Here is an 18941-nt window from a genome sequence, read left to right on the forward strand (position 1 = left end):
TATTCATAAACCAGTGTTAGCGATAGGATATGATTTTAATTCTGTACTAGTAACCAGTGGATATCCGGGCCTAGCTTAGTACGCTCATAGCGCGTGCTGCGAAATGTCTATGAATACCACCCTAGGTGTCTTTTTGACGAAAACTTAAGTTGAAACAATCAGATTACAAATATTACAAAAAAAGTGTTCTCAGTTTTCCACTTTCTAACCCACATAAAACATCTTCCATTTTCTCAGAAAAAAGTCCTTGTCCAGACTCATAATGCCGTTATTTGATTACTGCGATGTTCTACTAAATGATATACTGTAACTTCAAAATTAGCCATAAAGCTACAGCGTGTCCATAATATGTGCATTAGATTTATAATGTAACATTCGGAAATATGACCATATTTCGCAATACTTCGAGCAGCTGTCGTGGTTCCGACTTGAGAAACGCAGAAAACTACATTCACTTTCGCTGCTATATCAAATCATGCACACATCTTGTCCATCTTACCTGTCATGTCAGTTTCAGAATCTCTCATCTCTTCACAGTCTTGGCATCCGGTCTCAACAAGAAACTATTAATCTTATACTAAGCACAGAACATGTTATTCTCAATCATTCACAATATACACCTCTCGAATCTGGAATCTTCTTCCCGCCGATATTAGAACCTGTCAGAATTTAACGTCTTTCAAAACTAAAGTGTACAATTACCTAATTCAACAGGCATAATAAATTACATTCGCTCTTAAATGTAATACTCATAAGGAATAATTATTAATAATTTAATTTTTTTCAGACTAGCTTAATGAATTTCTTTTCTCTTCATATGTTGAACAGTTATATATTTAAATATCTAAATAATTGTACTTTACTTCATAAATGATAGTTCTAAATAATTATCTTTACATTTCTAATGTATTCAGATTAACTGATAACTTAGAAAAGTTTCAATAACAGAATTTCACAGCAGCACCAGCATCTGCACCAGCACCACCAGCACTACCACCACCACCACCACCACCACCACCACCACCAGCAGCAGCAGTAATAGTAGTATTAGTACCTATGCACTTGTATTAATTGTAGATCTGGTTGAGTGCAAGTGAAGGCCTTATGATCTTAACTCTGACAGATAAAATAAAATAAATAATTATTGTTATTATTATTATTATTATTATTATTATTATTATTATTATTATTATTATTATTATTACTGCCTGGAGAGAAATAAAAAATAGATTGCAGCCGCCAAATTACTCTTCAAGGAACGACCACTCATATAAATTGAGGGAGAGAAGACAGAGGACGGACACTGGAAAGTTTTCTTTTCTCAATCGGAGGGACTGGAATGCTTTACCTGCAAACTTACCCAAGGCTTTAAAAATAACCAAAATGTATTTAAAAATAGGTTTAAGGACTTTACTAATAGACGGTAGTATATTAGACACACTATTTAAAGGGTGTATGTAACTGATATTTTGTTATTGAAGTGTTGTATCAGTGAAGAAGTGTGTTGTGTCAGTGATGTGTGTTGTGTCAGTGAAGTGTGTTCTGTGAGTGAAGTGTGTTTGTCAGTGAAGCTTTATAGTTTATAGTGGCGGTGCAAAGTATTTGAACAGGGAAATATTTTGAAGTGTTAGTGAAATCAGGATAGAATCAGTGAAATGTGTCGTAGTTCCAGTGCAGTGAGTGAGTTGTCAGCGAAATGAGTGTAGTGCTGAAAGGTACTTGTGCAGGTATGGACATATCATACTCGTGAGTTTTAGTTCGAACTTAGGATAAAGATACAAATTAGATTTACTTTAAATGTTATTTTAAGTGATCGTGCTTCATTTAATTTAGGATGCTCCCTATTATTATTATTATTATTATTATTATTATTATTATTATTATTATTATTGTTAATTTATTATTAATTTTATTTTTTTATTAATTGTCATTATTGAGTGTAATTAGTTACCACTGCCACCGGGTATATACCCATTTGCAGTGTGAACAAATGCATACATTGTGGTTGTTGTTGTTATTATTATTATTATTATTATTATTATTATTATTATTATTATTATATGTGAATCATTTGGATTATAAATTTAATTGTTGTCTCGAGGCAAGGCCTCATGGAAGTACGATGTACAGTATGAAGTAGATAATTAACGATAGTGATTCGCCTTATTGATTATAAATGCTACGAATATAAAGATAGAACTGGAAAGAAATATCCTAATTTTATTTGAAGTTCCAAACATCCTTACAAACCCATCCATGCTTACACTAACATTTCCGAATAACGTAAAGGTTTTAGACAATTACAAGAATTCTCTTAATCTCTTGTCACTTTTTATTATTTTTAGAACAGAACAAGTTGATTTAAATGCATTTGCAGAAAATTTAATTCGTCAAGACTGAGCATAATGAAGTATACAGAATGATTCAGTTGACAATTGACAGTCGCACAGAACATAATGAAATATGAGTTATCAAGTAGGTAATTGACGTCCACACAGAAATTTCATATCTCATTGAACAAAATGAAGCCTACAGATACGGAAATAAAATTTGGAGCTCCCTTACTCATGTTTCGCTTACAACACAAAAATAAGAATCCCTGTATACAGGGTGATTCACGAGGCAAGGTAAAAAATTTAGGATGTGAATTCTGAAGTCATTCTGAGTCAAAAAGTTCATATGAATATAAGTCCGTTTTCGAACGGTTACGGAGATATGGCTCTTTGATTTCACAAAAACTTCTGGAATTCCATTGTACTAACTCGCATTTAGACACAGACAACGGACAAATTTAAAGTTTATATTGACGTATGCAAACATACCTAATATTCCAGATTGGGGTCGATGATTTCGCACATTTTAAAAGGTACCTCCTTCTGCTTCAATGCACTGTTGCCTCGGGCATGAATGCGCTCGTCGCTCGGGAGAGTTTCTCGTGGTTATTCTTTATGCGGCGTGCAGCATCCAAAATACGGTAGATTAGCGTCTCTCTCGTTTCAACCTTCCTTTGGTATACCAAGTCTTTCATCCAATACTTTTCGATATGGTACGATTCTGTTCAGAAAGCGTCGTTCATATTCAGCAACGGCACGAAAGGAACTTCCATTACACAACCATAAACATACATAATAATGGCGCATTCTGTAGTCTAAAATTTATAAAACATCTTGAAAAACACAACTTAACACTTCCGATAACTGTACCTGTATAACTACTGTACTGTAGGTATCTGAGTGAACTGCTATGAACTTATAAGTGATAGTGTATTTGTGTTATGCGCGGATGCTGTGTCATTACATCAGACAAGGGCAGACGAGTGGGCATTTATAATGCTCCAAAATCCGGTTTGTGAGGTAAATAAACTTCACTTATCACATCGCTCACAACGCAGATTCCAATGTTACGTCATTCAATGCGATTTGTGACCTTGTCTCACGTCTCACGTCAGCAGAATATGGTAACGTCTGATTCACATTGGGGCGATATGTTTTACCAAAGAAATGTATCTAGCTCCGCCATCGTTCGAAAACGGATCTACAGTATATGAATTTTTTCACTCAAAATGGCCTAAGATATCGTAATCTCAATTTTTGACCTTTCCTCGTCAATTACCGTGTATATGCTACTTGTGGACAGTCGTGCGAAATTGTTGCCTATATACAGGTGCACTCCCATCAAGACTCGCATCAAATTTTAATTCCGTATCTGTACATAGAGTGATTCAGTTGGCAGTTGATAGCCACACAGAATTTTCTCTGATACTAAAAAAACCGCTTACAGGTCCATCTTGTTTGTTAATCCTTGAGACAGATACAATTAAGTTGGGTCTCTTACTAGGCCAAAAATTTACGTACTCGTACACATACTGGTGCTTGTGAATATTCCAATACCGTCAATAGGCTACATCAGGTTTGATTAAAGCTGTTCAATTTGTTTCTGAAAGTGTTCAGAACTGTTGTACACGCTTCTTATGGCGCACAAATTAAGTTAAGTTTTTACCTTAATCTACGACGGATGGCTTATGAAACGATTGGCCAATGTATTCTGATAATTCAAAAACTTTACAGGATTTTCTGACACCACACTAATACTATGTATAATGGGAAAGAAGGTTGTCTTTACTGAATGAACTGGTTCTCTCAGGAAAACTACTTGCTTCTTGATTTAGATTTCAAGATTAAATTACTTTCATATAAAACCAAACATGATTTATTTTAAACAAAGAGGTCAGACATTACTTACATAAAATAACTGATGATAAAATAACTGATGATAAAATAACTGATGAGAGAGCTGACGCCATATTAACACTGTGCTTCCTTTTATGTCACGATCCTCGCATTCTTATCGGTTCTCCACGACTGTCCCTAATCCACCTAATTATGTTCTGTTCCCAACTTTCCGGCTGTGGCGTTACCTATGCTACCAAGCAGGTGAGAAGAACTTCAGGACCTTTTTGTTTATACGCACTTTCAGACGTCATCTTAATTAATCAACTATTATAACAATCTATTCTGTGGAATACAGTAATACATCTGAAGTCTGATTAGTGGAATATTTAGCTAATCGGCGATGCATGCATTGGAGGGGAAAGGAACTGGCCACCCTACCCCATTATCTCTTGGCCTAGTTGCCTCATGAATGATGCCTTATTGGTGTTATTTGTGAAGTTCAAACCTGTCTTCGGACAGTTCACTGAACAACAACCTATCTATATTCTTAATTAAAACAATGAAATAAGAACCATTCAAGTAATGTATATAGTAAACATGGATTTATTTTTATTAACTGACAAATTTTATTTTGACTTTCACTTTGACTGTGATCAGAATTAGACTTTTGGCTCAGTTGTCCAGATTAGCCTCGCGTAAAGAGTAGGTGACTTGTCTGGTCCTACCTGTTTGCTTTCATGATGGAACCTGCATGTAGTTCCGAAACGTTGGAAGTGTGAAGGTCTAGGACACGATGAATACTCAAGAGCCTAATTCTGATTATAATCTATCCATCTCTCATACTTGAATCTTTAAATTACACACTTTGTTTACCTATAGGTCTTTGAGAAAACATTCACAAACAAACACAAACATACAACCAAGAAGTCCGGTAACAAGAACAAGAAGGGCTACAGTGACGTCGGATAAAGTGATAACACTATATGGGGAATCAAAATCATCATCGAAAATTTCTTCATGTGAATACAATACACTGGCGGCATCACTGTCCCATTTGTCAAATAGCCCAGCTTGTGCAATCCTGCCAAAGACTACACTAAGTCTCCGCAAATACGGAGAGCCTTTTGGAACCATGTAAGATACGAAGTAGGTTCTCGGCACTTCGTTTACAATATGTAATCCATCTCGACCATTTCTGTTCAAAAACCATCGAGCTCTTCTTCTACTGCAAAGGACAGATATGTTCTTAAAGGTCTTAATTTCTCTGATAATACGACTAACATTTTCATTGTATTCAAGTTTCGGTGCGAGTTGCTCCATGGATTCAGAGCCGTTGAAGGTATCTAGAAGGTTATAGTTATCAGTTAATATTGGAAAATCGGCTTCATAGAGTTTACTTAGTGTGTTGATATCTACATCATAGTGTGGGTTGGCAAATATATCGAGCAGCAGTCCTTGAAAATTGCACATCATGAACCAGCTGCAAATCAAGCAAGATGCTAAAAATAATCTTTGAGACGATGGCTGAATTTTTGTCAGAAAAGACAAGGGCATGTTCACAAATATTGCCAACATTGTAAAACTGCTAATACAAAGTGACGGTCTATACACATTTCCACGTCTCTTTGACAAGTCCATAATTCTCATAAAGTACAAGACAATACAGCAGGAAATAAAAGAAATCAAAATATATTTCCAATGAATACTCTTCAGGGCTGTATAAATTGTAACCCAAAAGTGAATTTTTGCAGATTTCGGGACAATAACAACAATTTCTTGGCTATGTATGGGAGGCACTGTAAATTCTAATTTATCCGTGTGGTAATATTTCAAATAAATCTCGTTAAACAGGATATCAGCACGTCTTTCGGCCAATTTTCCCATCGCTCCAGTAAGGGTGCCATTTTCAGTCACAAAACCAATTTTCTCATTACCTGGGTCTATAATAACTGCTTTGAAATTCATGTGCGCTGCAATATTTCTCAGAACAACCTCGTCCCGACCTTCGCTGTACCAACTATTTTCAGTTTTGTTATAGCGAACTATAGTTGTAGGTCTGCTAGTGAACATACTGATATGCAACGTATAACCGTGCAGATTTCTGGTCATTCTGTTATATAAATAAGGTATATTATGTAAATTATCGGGACGTACTGTCCACATCAACGTCTTTCCATCGTTAGAAGTTCTTTTAAACGGATTATAAGCCAATATGTATTCAACTTGTCGTCCAAGAAGTGATTTGACCAAGATCAGAATATTCAAATATCCTCGCTCTTGCCAGAGGTGATCAAAAATATTATGGTAATTTTCTTTATTATCAATTTCATCAGTAGCCATTAAGAAGAAGAAATTTTCTTTCGCTCTCCAGACATTTTGTGGATAGAAATTCTTTGCCCTTTTAAAAAATAAAATGAGTGAAGAAGAATTAGGAGCGATGAGTAAATGTGAGCGCTCTGTTTCTAGATCAGTGTCCGTTGTCAGGTTGACATAACCCACTACCAAAACTACAGGTATATTGAGAAATTTGTTAACACGATATGCCACAAGATCAATGTAGGAATTGTAGTAGTCCGAAGACGAATCCAGGATAACAATAGACAATACATTAGAGCTGTTTAAATAGTAACTACATGCATTCCATAAATTAGTTTTCTCGAGTGTTCTCCAATTTCTCCTCCAATCTTTCATACTATCCCTCTGCAACTTATTTAACAAACCAAATGAATTAGGCTGAGATGAGTTACATAGGGAAATTAAAGTTAAAATTAATAAAATATACATAATTGCAGTGCAATACTCAATGTTCTGTACTTGAACTACACTTCACTTGAATATTTCATTATTCAGTGGTATTAAAAGAAAGGAATTAAAAATTTCCACACTGTTTCAGCTTTTAACTAAGTACAACAAACTATTAATCTACATTCACGAACACCACAATAAATTTCAAATTTTAAGTACACAAAATATGTTTCTTCATTTCCGAAATTCTGCATAGACCTATTTATGTTCCTTTAAGACAATACATAATTTTCGACTGTAACAACTCTCTGGACATAAGCAAAGTATTTTCTTCGAAATTATTAGAAGTATTCTTAAGCCACTATTTTCGTAATTTGAAATAAACTACTACATTTGAATGTAACGATGCACACGATAAAACTACTGTGAGAGGAATGAAAGAATGTAACTTTTTATAGATGTGTATGTAATTGAATTCAAAACTAAATTAATAACTTGAAACGTAAATATTATTGTTTACTAAACAATTCAGCACGTTTTGTAATTATTATAAAATCCTATTAGTAGAAATCATATAAAGTTCTCTCTTTCCTGTGAGATAACAGTAACGATAAACAATGTCAATCAAGAAGTCACAGTGGTTAAGGTACGCAGCTTTGAATAATGAGTAACAGAAAGACGTACAATATTAATCTAATATAATATTATCCTTACAGTACATTTAGTTCGTGACACAAAGAACACATTTCATTTAATACTGCGTGCCATTATTATTTTCTCAAAGTTATCATACCACTATTAACTCCAACTAATATTTACCAAGATAAAATAAGATATGCTTATAAATTGGTGGTGTATTTCTTACATAAATTGCGTTTTATGATTATCTATTACATTGTATAGCAAGATACTCATTTAAACTACACGCTAATACACTTTAAGACAATGAAGAAACCAAAATATGAGCAGTGTGAGAAAATATATAACAAGTAACTTGTCTGAATTCCTAGCCCAGTTACATGTTACAGATATGAAAGCTATTATTTACAAACAAATTCAATACATATCATTCTTACATGCTCATTAAATAGTTTAAATGAATTTGGCTTCCTTTTGAGATATTCGTACTTAAGTTCTGAAGCGTTGCACAGTATGCAATTCTATTATTACCTTCACAGATTTAAGTTTGTGGCACCCTATTACATTTCTATATATTTTAAAATTAACTCCATTACATTAAAGTAAATATACCGTTATGAAATTTATTTATATTGATTTAAATAAAGTATTGTTTGAAATTCAATAAGCGTTTCCTGATATCAATTGTCTTAAGAAACTTATTTAATTAGAATAATCTATTCAATGAAGCTAACTTCAAAGGAATTACGAAAAAAACTGAGAACTTCTGTTAACATGTCAGGAATTTTGTTTTGTATTTCATATTACGTATGAAACTTTACAATCTAAATCCTATTATTTAAGATAGCGAATTCACAATTTTCCAAATCCACACATGCTGTTACCAGTTCTCATAGGAGTTTTGTTTCTTTGGATTTGTTCGAGTTATATAACGTGACAAAATACATTATACTACAGAGTGTACATACAGGTTTTAAAATTCAACACGATTATATTTAAAAGCTACAATAACTTTATTGACCTAAATTTACTGTATATCAATTGAAGCAAATGAAGTATAATTCCAGATGACAGGCTATTTGCTTGTATTCAGTATATTCTCTAAAAAAAGGTTAATTCTAAATATTCACTGATACATACTTACAAATGCTAGACGAAATGTACATCCACTAGAAATTTTCAAGGTACATAGAGCGAATCCCAAATCTGATATCATTCATATCAAGCAAAGCATATTATTTACAAGGTTAATTAAATATTTTTATAAGTTGCATATTTCATTAGACGGCTTAAGTAGGAGCTTTGCTTTCTTCTGCAATAGTTACGTTCTCTAACGTTACACAATATGATGACAGTCATCATAATCACGATACATTCTAGTTCCTGACAAATAATGCATTTCTTCACTCTCAAATTTCAGCACGGCAATATTTTCAGAAACATTAACTGGTATTTATAATTAAGATTATTATTAATATTTTCAAGTCCTTTATACAATATTCATTATTACTTTGTAAGATGTATTCATTCGTAACACACGGCGAAGTGATATTAAAAAAGGCGCAATGAATATAGAAGCACTCTAAAATGTACACTTAGAAGATAATTACGTACTTATTAAGTTTTGTACAAAGTTCAAGATCTTATTTCAAACAATTCAATGTTTTCATATTATAGAAAATTCGCTTGTTTCTGAAGTAGTGCACAAAAACGACCTCAACATGAAATTCTGTTCCAAGGGTTCGATTCTGTCCTGAAATGTTTATTTAAAGCAAACTGATCCGTTCTTATATTCCATTAAATGGGAAATATTTACGATGTTGGATATTCTCAATGTCTCAAGAGACATATTTTCTTCATCTCTATCATTAAAGTAATACACAGGAAATTTCCATTTTTAAAATATTCAAAATAAAAACACGTGACAAATATTTAGAACATTCATAAACATTCTTCAGCGTAATTAGATGATAATTTCCTTTGGGATCATAGTTGCGAGTAACTGAAATGAGATTATGAAAGTAGATAGTACACACGCAAAGCGTAGCTTATTTGACGATAAATTCATTGACCTCAAACTTCCTCTACTAGAACACTAACAGTAAATATAGTTTCATAATTTCATATTAATTATACAGTGCTCGCCAGGGAAACGGACGATTATAAAGTACGCGCTACAGCAATATTGTAGGCGATAAAAGGTGTTGTTATCTGTTGTTATATTGCCGAAACTATATTTGCATTTGATGGGATGGAACTGTAGTAACCATATTATAGACGCATACTCTAGTTTATTTATAACTAGAGTTTTGTATAGAGTATCAATACTTGCTTACTTACAAACGGCTTTTAAGGAACCCGGAGGTTCATTGCCGCCCTCACATAAGCCCACCATCGGTCCCTATCCTGTGCAAGATTAATCCAGTCTCTATCATCATATCCCACCTTTCTCAAATCCATTTTGATATTATCCTCCCATCTATATCTCAGCCTCCCCAAAGGTCTTTTTCCCTCCGGTCTCCCAATGAACACTCTACATGCATTTCTAGATTCACCCATACGTGCTATATTCCCTGCCCATCTCAAACGACTGGATTTAATGTTCCCAATTATGTCAGGTGAAGAATACAATGCGTGCAGTTCTGCGTTGTGTAACTGTCTCCATTCTCCTGTAACTTCATCCCTCTTATCTCCAAATACTTTCCTAAGAACCTTATTCTCAAAAATCCTTAATCTCTGTTCCTCTCAAAGTGAGCGTCCAAGTTTCACAACCACACAGAACAACCGGTAATATAACTGTTTTATTAATTCTAAGCTTCTCAACCGAATAATAACAATATCAATGTCAATAGTATTTATATTTTTAAATTCTATTTTAATTCTAATTATAAGTCCCAATTTTCTATATGCATCAACTACCACGTGATTTAAGTGCATTTTAAAATATAAGTAATGTGTAAAATAAAAACCCAAATTCTTAAATAATTCTACTCTATGTAATTTCACACCACTAACTTCATATGAATTTTTAGTAATTATTTTATTTTTTTAGAATACGTCATAAAGCAACATTTATTAGGATATAACAGAAGAAAATTATCAATACTCCATCTAAATAATCTGTCCAAATCATCTTGTAGATCAAAAGCGTCTTGTTGTTTGTCGGTGGCTTCATACAATTGAAGGGTTCAGAACCATAGTGGGCCAAGCGCCATATATTGAAGACGTAGAAAACAAGGGTTAAAATTAAGTTATTGCCATAATTCAATGGTAATTATAGCAAGTAATATAAAGTATGCACATTAAAACGTTCTCCGTTTTTAATAAATGGCGCTTGGCCCACTATGGCTGTGAATCGTTCAATTTAACATCACCAGCATTAATATAAAGTAAAAAGAACAAGAGAATAAGATTGGATCTTTGGGGTACCGGTACATCAGAAGTTATTGTGAATGCATTTGATTTCACTTGATTGAATGAAACACACTGCTGCCTGTTTGTAAGATTTATTATTATTATTATTATTATTATTATTATTATTATTATTATTATTATTATTATTATTATTATGTTATTTCAAACTATTAAAGGAAGAAACTTAGGTTACCTTAGTATATGCGGGTGGTACTTTCTTCATTTTATTAATTGCATATCAAGATGGCACTTGGTACTCCTAAGCCTATAATTTTGTCAAATATGGCAATAGTCAACATCGATGACAAATTTGGAACATCTTACACAAAGTTATTCACGAAGTTCCATCGGAATTCAAAGAATTCTTGGACAGATCATTTTGCGTGAAGCAGTTCACAAGAAATTTGGCTCCTTTTCCATTAATTATATTACACTATAACGAATTGAATTTTAAAAAATGAAGGTTTAATTGTGTTACAGTAGTATGGCCTTCTCTTCCATTCTACCAGGTGATTACAACTACAGTGTTAGTTGGGAAACAGAGATAGGTCTATATAAATATATATATATATATATATATATATATATATGGTAACAAACACATGCGAACACTTATTTCGTTATATTAAAATTATGTGCTTTCTCTCTCTTTAAAACAAAAGGCAGCTGTATTCTTCAAGATCTATAATATGTTTGTAGATTCTGACCTGAATTAATTAATTTATTTATTTATTTATTTATTTATTATTTATTTACTTACTTATTTACTTATTTTATTTATTTATTCATTTATTTATTCATTTATTTATTCATTTATTTATTTATTTATTTATTTATTTATTTATTTATTTATTTATTTATTTATTTATTTATTTATTTATTTATTTATTTATTTATTTATTTATTTATTTATTTATTTATTTATTTATTTATTTATTTATTTATTTATTTATTTATTTATTTATTTATTTATGTATTTATTTTGCTAATAATTGTAACATAAAATATAATACATACAGAAAAACTTTAGCTCGCCCCTGAAAGAGTAGAACTCGTGGTCAGGGACAGATTCTTGAATTGAAATTAAGAAGTATATTTAATACAATTTGTCTTATATCTGCTATGCAATAAGAATATATAAATTTAATTTACAATTTTTCAATTTTAATAAAATCCATACAGAACTTTTTTAATTTAATACTAGAACTACTACAATTTACAATAGCCTAAGTATGCTTTTGTCACAGACAAGTAACTAATTTGTTTTTAAAACATGTAATCTTTAAACAAAAACACGTTTACATGTACTCTTTAAACAAAAACACGTTTCCATGAAGAATTTTATCTTCTCTCGTTTAATACCCGCTAAGCAAATAGTCGATTGTATAGCACAAAAATTTCAGCTACGTCAGATAATACTATACAGCGTGATCCAGGACATTTGTACCAAACTGTGAGGGATAATAGGTCTCGCATGGAGGACCAATTTTTGTTCCACAACCAATTTTCTCCGACGGGGATATTAGGAACTACGCGATCTTACGTAATGACACAACGAACTACTTCTTTACTTCCGTACACCTTAACGCCACACAGTTGAAAACAGACGTTAATGTACCGTTTATAATTCTACATACCGTTTACAGCAGATGTCCAAAATGTCGACTCTGTTCATCAATGCATTTATGGCACCGTCGTAAGATTGACTCTCGAATTCTCCCAACATGTGCGATCCCTGGCGAAGTTAGTAAAAGGCAACGTGTTTCGCCACAATCTCTGGTATCAACTGAGGTAGTGTACACCACACCATACATGTGCACCCAAACAAAAGATCAAGGGCCGTTAAGTAGGGCGATCGCGATGGTCATGATATGGGTCCCCCTCACCGTATCCACCGTTCCCTGTAGGTGTTGTTAAGATGCGCTTGCAAAGCAAGAGTGAAGTGCGATGGGGCTTCATCATGATGGAAACACATGACCCTTCCCAATCTAGATGAGATGATAACAAAGTACATTGTTGTCAGCTTGATACATTTTCTTGTGTGCTTAGTGTAAATAGACGTACGATAAGAGGTGGACAAGTGGGTGTAGCTCGGTTGAACATTACAAACTTTGTCACTCTAAACAATGTACGTAGCGATGCATTGTAAACAGCGGTGTATAATTTTTAAACGACACTCGTCCCTCCTAGTTTGGTGCAGAGATCCAGAATCAACCTGTATATGCAAGAAGATCCACATTATGCTTTGTACTCAAAACTCTGTTACCTTATCAATAGCTGCTAATATAAACCGTAGTGTATTTCTTTTTTCATCGCTTATGTTGAAATATTACAACAAGAAATATTCCTATTTTCCTATCGATAACCAAAACTCGGTCAAATTTTATAATCGTGTTTCAAAGTGATGTGCTTCTCAAAGTAACAAGTTACAGCGTTACTATTCACTATACTGAAAACTGCATTAAATGTGAGTAAAACTACGTAAATCGTCATTATATCCACCTCCAAAACAATCTCTCCAAGCTAAAAATCACTTCTACTATTGCAGTAGCATTCTTATATCTAGTACTACAAAACTCTTCCCGGAATTTACGGTTTGCATTCCAGGTTTAATAACTTTCTTTGCTGAAAACAATATAGTAATCAAGCTTGTGCATGTAAGCTAGTTAACTACGACTCCTACGTTCAATAAGTGATATTTATTATAACAGTCTTCGGTATTATATTTTCAGTTTTATCTCAACTGTGGTCGTCGTTGTCTTCCTGACAAGTATTAGGCGGAGTGGCCTGTTACGGTCTCAAACTAGAATTTTCAGTCCATCTCTTCTTCGACCCAGAGATCTTTTGCCATGCGGACGGTAATGATAAAGTACTTTTGGAATTCTGCTTTGATCCATTCGTTCAAGATGATCCTTCCACTGAAGTTTATATTTGCTGATGAACTGCATAGTGGGTTCTATTTGAAGTTCTCAACTGTGGTAAAATCTTAAATTTACCCTCTGTTCAAAAAGCGATGTATTTTATGTAACCATTAACACCACACAATTCAAGTAACGTATCATTACTCACGCACTATATATATGCGCACTCGAATATTTCGCCCAACTAAATTTTCTACCAATAAAACTACAGTACTAGCTGTGATTCCCACTCCGTACACGAAAAACGAGAGTTGAAAATCTACCAGCTTAAAGACCTTCACTTCCTTATGGTTAAGATAGTTGCTTCTACCTTCTGACAAAGCCTTCAACTGAAGATTATAACTCGTATCTTTATCCCATTTTGTCACCAAACCAGCTTGATACATCTTCCCGAGTAGATTATGAATCCTAGTGGCATACGGAGATCCTTTAGGAATCATGTATGATACGAAATACTCCCTGGGGTAATCTCTAACTACATGCAACTTATTAGGATACTTTCCCAGATACCAAACTGCTTCTCCTTGGCTGGTTAGAAAAGATACGTTTCTTTTATTTGCAATCTCTTCAAGAAGGCTTTTTGACGATACATTCTGATATCTTGTTCTTAGAGCCAAATTCTTCATGCTTTCGGATTCGTCAAAGGTATCAAGGAGATTGGGATCAAGAGTCACGATGGGAAGCTTTGAGTCTTCCAGTTCTTTTAGAGAGTTGATTTCTCGGTTGTAATGAGGGTGTGTAGTGACGTCAAGAAGGGAACTCTGTATCAGACACATAACAACCAAGCTAAATAGAAGGCAGCATGAAAGTAAAAATCTTTGAGGCATTGAATTCACTTTTGTTAGAAAATTTAGCGACATAGTAAGGAATATAGCCACCATATCCAATATATTTGTGACATATGATACTTTACCCTTTAATTTTCTCAAAATGTACCACAGAATGGCACTGAACAAGAAGACAGTAATCAAACCTATCCAGAAAGTGAATTTGAAGCACTCAGAAATAGCTTTCCATGTTGCTATACGTTGAGCTTTAGGGACTATTACCACCAATTTCTTTGTGTAGAAGGCTGGCATTGTAAATTCTATTTTGTCAGTACCATAATACTTGATATATCTTTCATTTCCTGATATATCAGCTTTCTTCCACACAAGTGCTCCCATTGCCCCGGTGAATGTATTGAATTCAGTGTGATATCCAAAAGATTGCCCATCTAAAGGCTCGGTGACAACAGCAGTAAAATTCATGTAAGTTGCTAGATTTTCGAGCACAGTCCAATCCCTGCCCTCATATTTACAATTTCCATTTTGTTCGCATTTTAATATGGCATTTGGAAAAGAGTCAAACATGGTTACTTTGACATCATAACCCCTTAGGTTCCAAGTTCGTTCCAAGTATGTTCTTGGCAATTTTTCAATTTGATCTAGAGTGACATTAGTAAAGGTATGCCCGTATGCTGAATCAAAGCGGTTGTGTACCAGTATGCTGCAATTTGTATTCCGGGTATCTATATTTTTAACAGTAATTATTACGTTTAAAATCCAATATATACTCCAAAATTGATCAAAAACATTCAAATAGTTCGGTACCGTACCATATGAATTCCAAATTTCACTCACGATTATAAGCATAAGAACGTTGTCCTTCGGTGTCCACTCTGTTCTTGGATACATGTATTTAGCACTGATATAAGAAGACGCACTTTCTTCATTGTAAGATATCAATAAATAGGAATGAGAAGATTCTGCAGGATATTCTCGGACTTCGTCAGGCGAAGTTGTAAAACTTACCCTATTTTGATTTGTATTTTGTAGTAATGACTGAGAAATACGTTCTAAAAACACCAGTATAATTGGTATATCTAATTTCTCATAAAATAGTTGAAGTAAACTAGATATCATTGAATTCCAATCTCTGTTATCACTCACTGCCACCATAATAGTAAGAATTTTAGTTGAATTGAAATGACTTCCACAAACTGACCATAACACTGTATCTTGTACAAACTCTTCTGTCAGATTTCTATCTTCAACATGATTAATTCTCAACATATTAGAATTAGAAGACTGTATATGTATTGCATGTAACGTCAAATGTAACACAAGGTATATTAAGTTCATGATGCCTGTAGTCGAATACTTAAGCAAGCTCAGTAAAACAGATTTCAGATTATATTAACGACTAAGTGAAGATTAAGTTTAAATACCGTTATTTTAGATGCCACAATTTTTACACATAGTAATATACTAACATTTTGTGCTCAGGAAGTGAATTGTTAACTCTTGAAACACGTTATACCTGCTGTATTAGATCCTTTTGAAGCTTAATATTCTCGAGGAAGGATCCATGTTTATATATTCGATTCAACGCATATAATGTTGGTAAATGATGCACACTAGATCAAGAGAAAGATTGGTTGTCTCTAAATCAATTTAAATTTACGTTCAGGATATCCTGAGTACAAATTTGTATAAAGATAATAAGCATTGGATATCCATTAAGAATATGGGATGAAACTCTGTTTCCTATATACATTACATGAAAACGTAAATGTACTTGGCTTGATTATGAGGAAAGCACTCGGAAAGATACAAACACAGAATAATAATTTCAATAAAGTTTTCCTCCAATTGTGACATCTCAACTTACCTATATTATTCTCTGGTTGATACAGCTATCATATTTCGGTCACCTCGGTCCTATCTGTATATCTCAATCTTCATACAAAACCGTAACATGGTTCGGTCACAATTAATTTTTCATACTGACAGCAAACTTACTAAAAAATAAAAGCTTACTACTTTATTATTATTTACCAAGACGAATTATCGAAATGATTGAATATTTAGGATTAAATATAATTTTGTTTCTAGTCATACGAAGTATGAAGAGTAAATATAGTCATGCTGTAATAGTACAGTTCTTGAATAACTACTAATACACGTTTCCAACATCCTCATTATCGTCAAAATTATTTTCAGATTTGTGTCAGTATGTTTTGCTATGCACAATCATATCTGTGAACTACTGAAGAAATTAATTTTTGCTTTTGTATCTATGAGTAAAATTTTTCGAATATAATGCATTTGTAATAACCCCCTTGTCTGCATTTTATGTGCATTTATTTCATAAAATACCAACAAATGAAGACAATAGAATCGCCTAGAGAATTTTCTAAATAATTATATTTTTCACATAAGATGAATCCATTAATGAAATACTATGGACAGTGCATCTCCAAAATCTTTTTAATGCAAGAAATTGACGATCATTTACATTATCGCCTTTACAAATGATAACTCCTTTTGGTAAACAATTTAGATCTTAATGATATTTATTACATACTGTTTTCTGACTTACACTAACCATAACTACGACAATAAAATATTTCAGAAAATTAACTTCATTAAAATAATAATAATAATAATAATAATAATAATAATAATAATAACAATCCTGGCTGCAAATAAAATCATAACACATTTTATAACCTTCCATTCAACGACCGTTGAATAATAATGTAATAGAATAAATAAAGAAAAAAAAAGTCAAAATAAAAATGAGACAGTGAAGGTAGGAGAGGAAAGAGAAATCGGAACGAAGAAGTCAAAGAACACAAAGAAAAGGAAATACGAAAAGAACTGAAAAAGTAATAGAAAGAGGAATAGCAAAAAAAAAAGATTAAAAAGAAAAAGTAAATAAAGAAACAAATGATAGATAGATAGATAGGTAGATAGTTATGTAGATAGGTAGATAGATAGGTAGATGGACAGGCGGGCGGGCGGGCGGGCGGGCGGGCGGACGGACGGGCGGACGGACGGACGGACGGACGGACGGACGGACGGACGGACGGACAGACAGACAGACAGACAGACAGACAGACAGACAGACAGACAGACAGACAGACAGACAGACAGACAGACAGACAGACAGATAGATAGATAGATAGATAGATAGATAGATAGATAGATAGATAGATAGATAGATAGATAGATAGATAGATAGATAGATAGATAGATAGATAGATAGATAGATAGATAAAGTGCATTTATTGATTCATAATAAATTATACAAACTCTTGTACACAAGATCCTTCGCACGAGCCCGTACGGCCATTCGTGCTATAACTATACACAGTTTGAATCTTCAAAACGAAAATAATACTACTAATAATAAAATAGTAAAACAACAGTTATTATTATTACTACCGTTATCATTAATTATCACAATTACAAGTAATCTAACTTCAAACCAAATTTCACAAAAATAATAAAAATAAAATAAATGCAAAAGAAGAAATGAAAAACAGAAAATATAACAGGCCTAGAAAGGAAACGTATAAAGAATGAAGAAGGAAAGGTAATTTATTTTATTTGTGAAACTGAGCTCTTCTCGGAGAAAACTACAAAAAGACTCGTAGTAACAGAACAATATGAATAAATCGTCTATGACATTCCTCCCGATATACAACATGTTGACATCCTATAGGTACTTCGATCAGTGAAGTGTACATTAAATAGAAATAGTGTTTTTGTACATTAACTAAATTATCTTTCAACTATACGAAATAAAATATTGATTATTAACTTCATCAAACATATAATTATCTCCTCTCTTCCTTTATTAACTTTAGAGCTTATGTAAAAACTCGAAATTTCAAAAAGGAATTATATCCAGGAAAATTAGGTAAAGCATAAGAAAAATAAGTTATTGAGTCAAGAAAATGATTCATCATCACCACCAGCATCACAGGAAAAAAGATAAAATTATTAATATTAATATTATTATTATTATTATTATTATTATTATTATTAATTTTTTCTAAAAATCAAAAGTAATGCTGACTGTCAATTTCTTCAGGATAACATTAATTCATTTACCAATTGGTCAGTTGATAACGGGATGATGATTAATGAATCCAAAACTTACGTAATATCATTTTCAAGGAAAACCTCTACACTAAAATATAACTATCGTCTAAACAATGTATTAATTAACAGGAAAGATTGTATTAGAGACTTTGGTGTATTAATTTGCAAATTATATT

This window comes from Periplaneta americana, chromosome 11 (assembly GCF_040183065.1).
Source record: "Periplaneta americana isolate PAMFEO1 chromosome 11, P.americana_PAMFEO1_priV1, whole genome shotgun sequence".
Lineage (NCBI taxonomy): Eukaryota > Metazoa > Arthropoda > Insecta > Blattodea > Blattidae > Periplaneta > Periplaneta americana.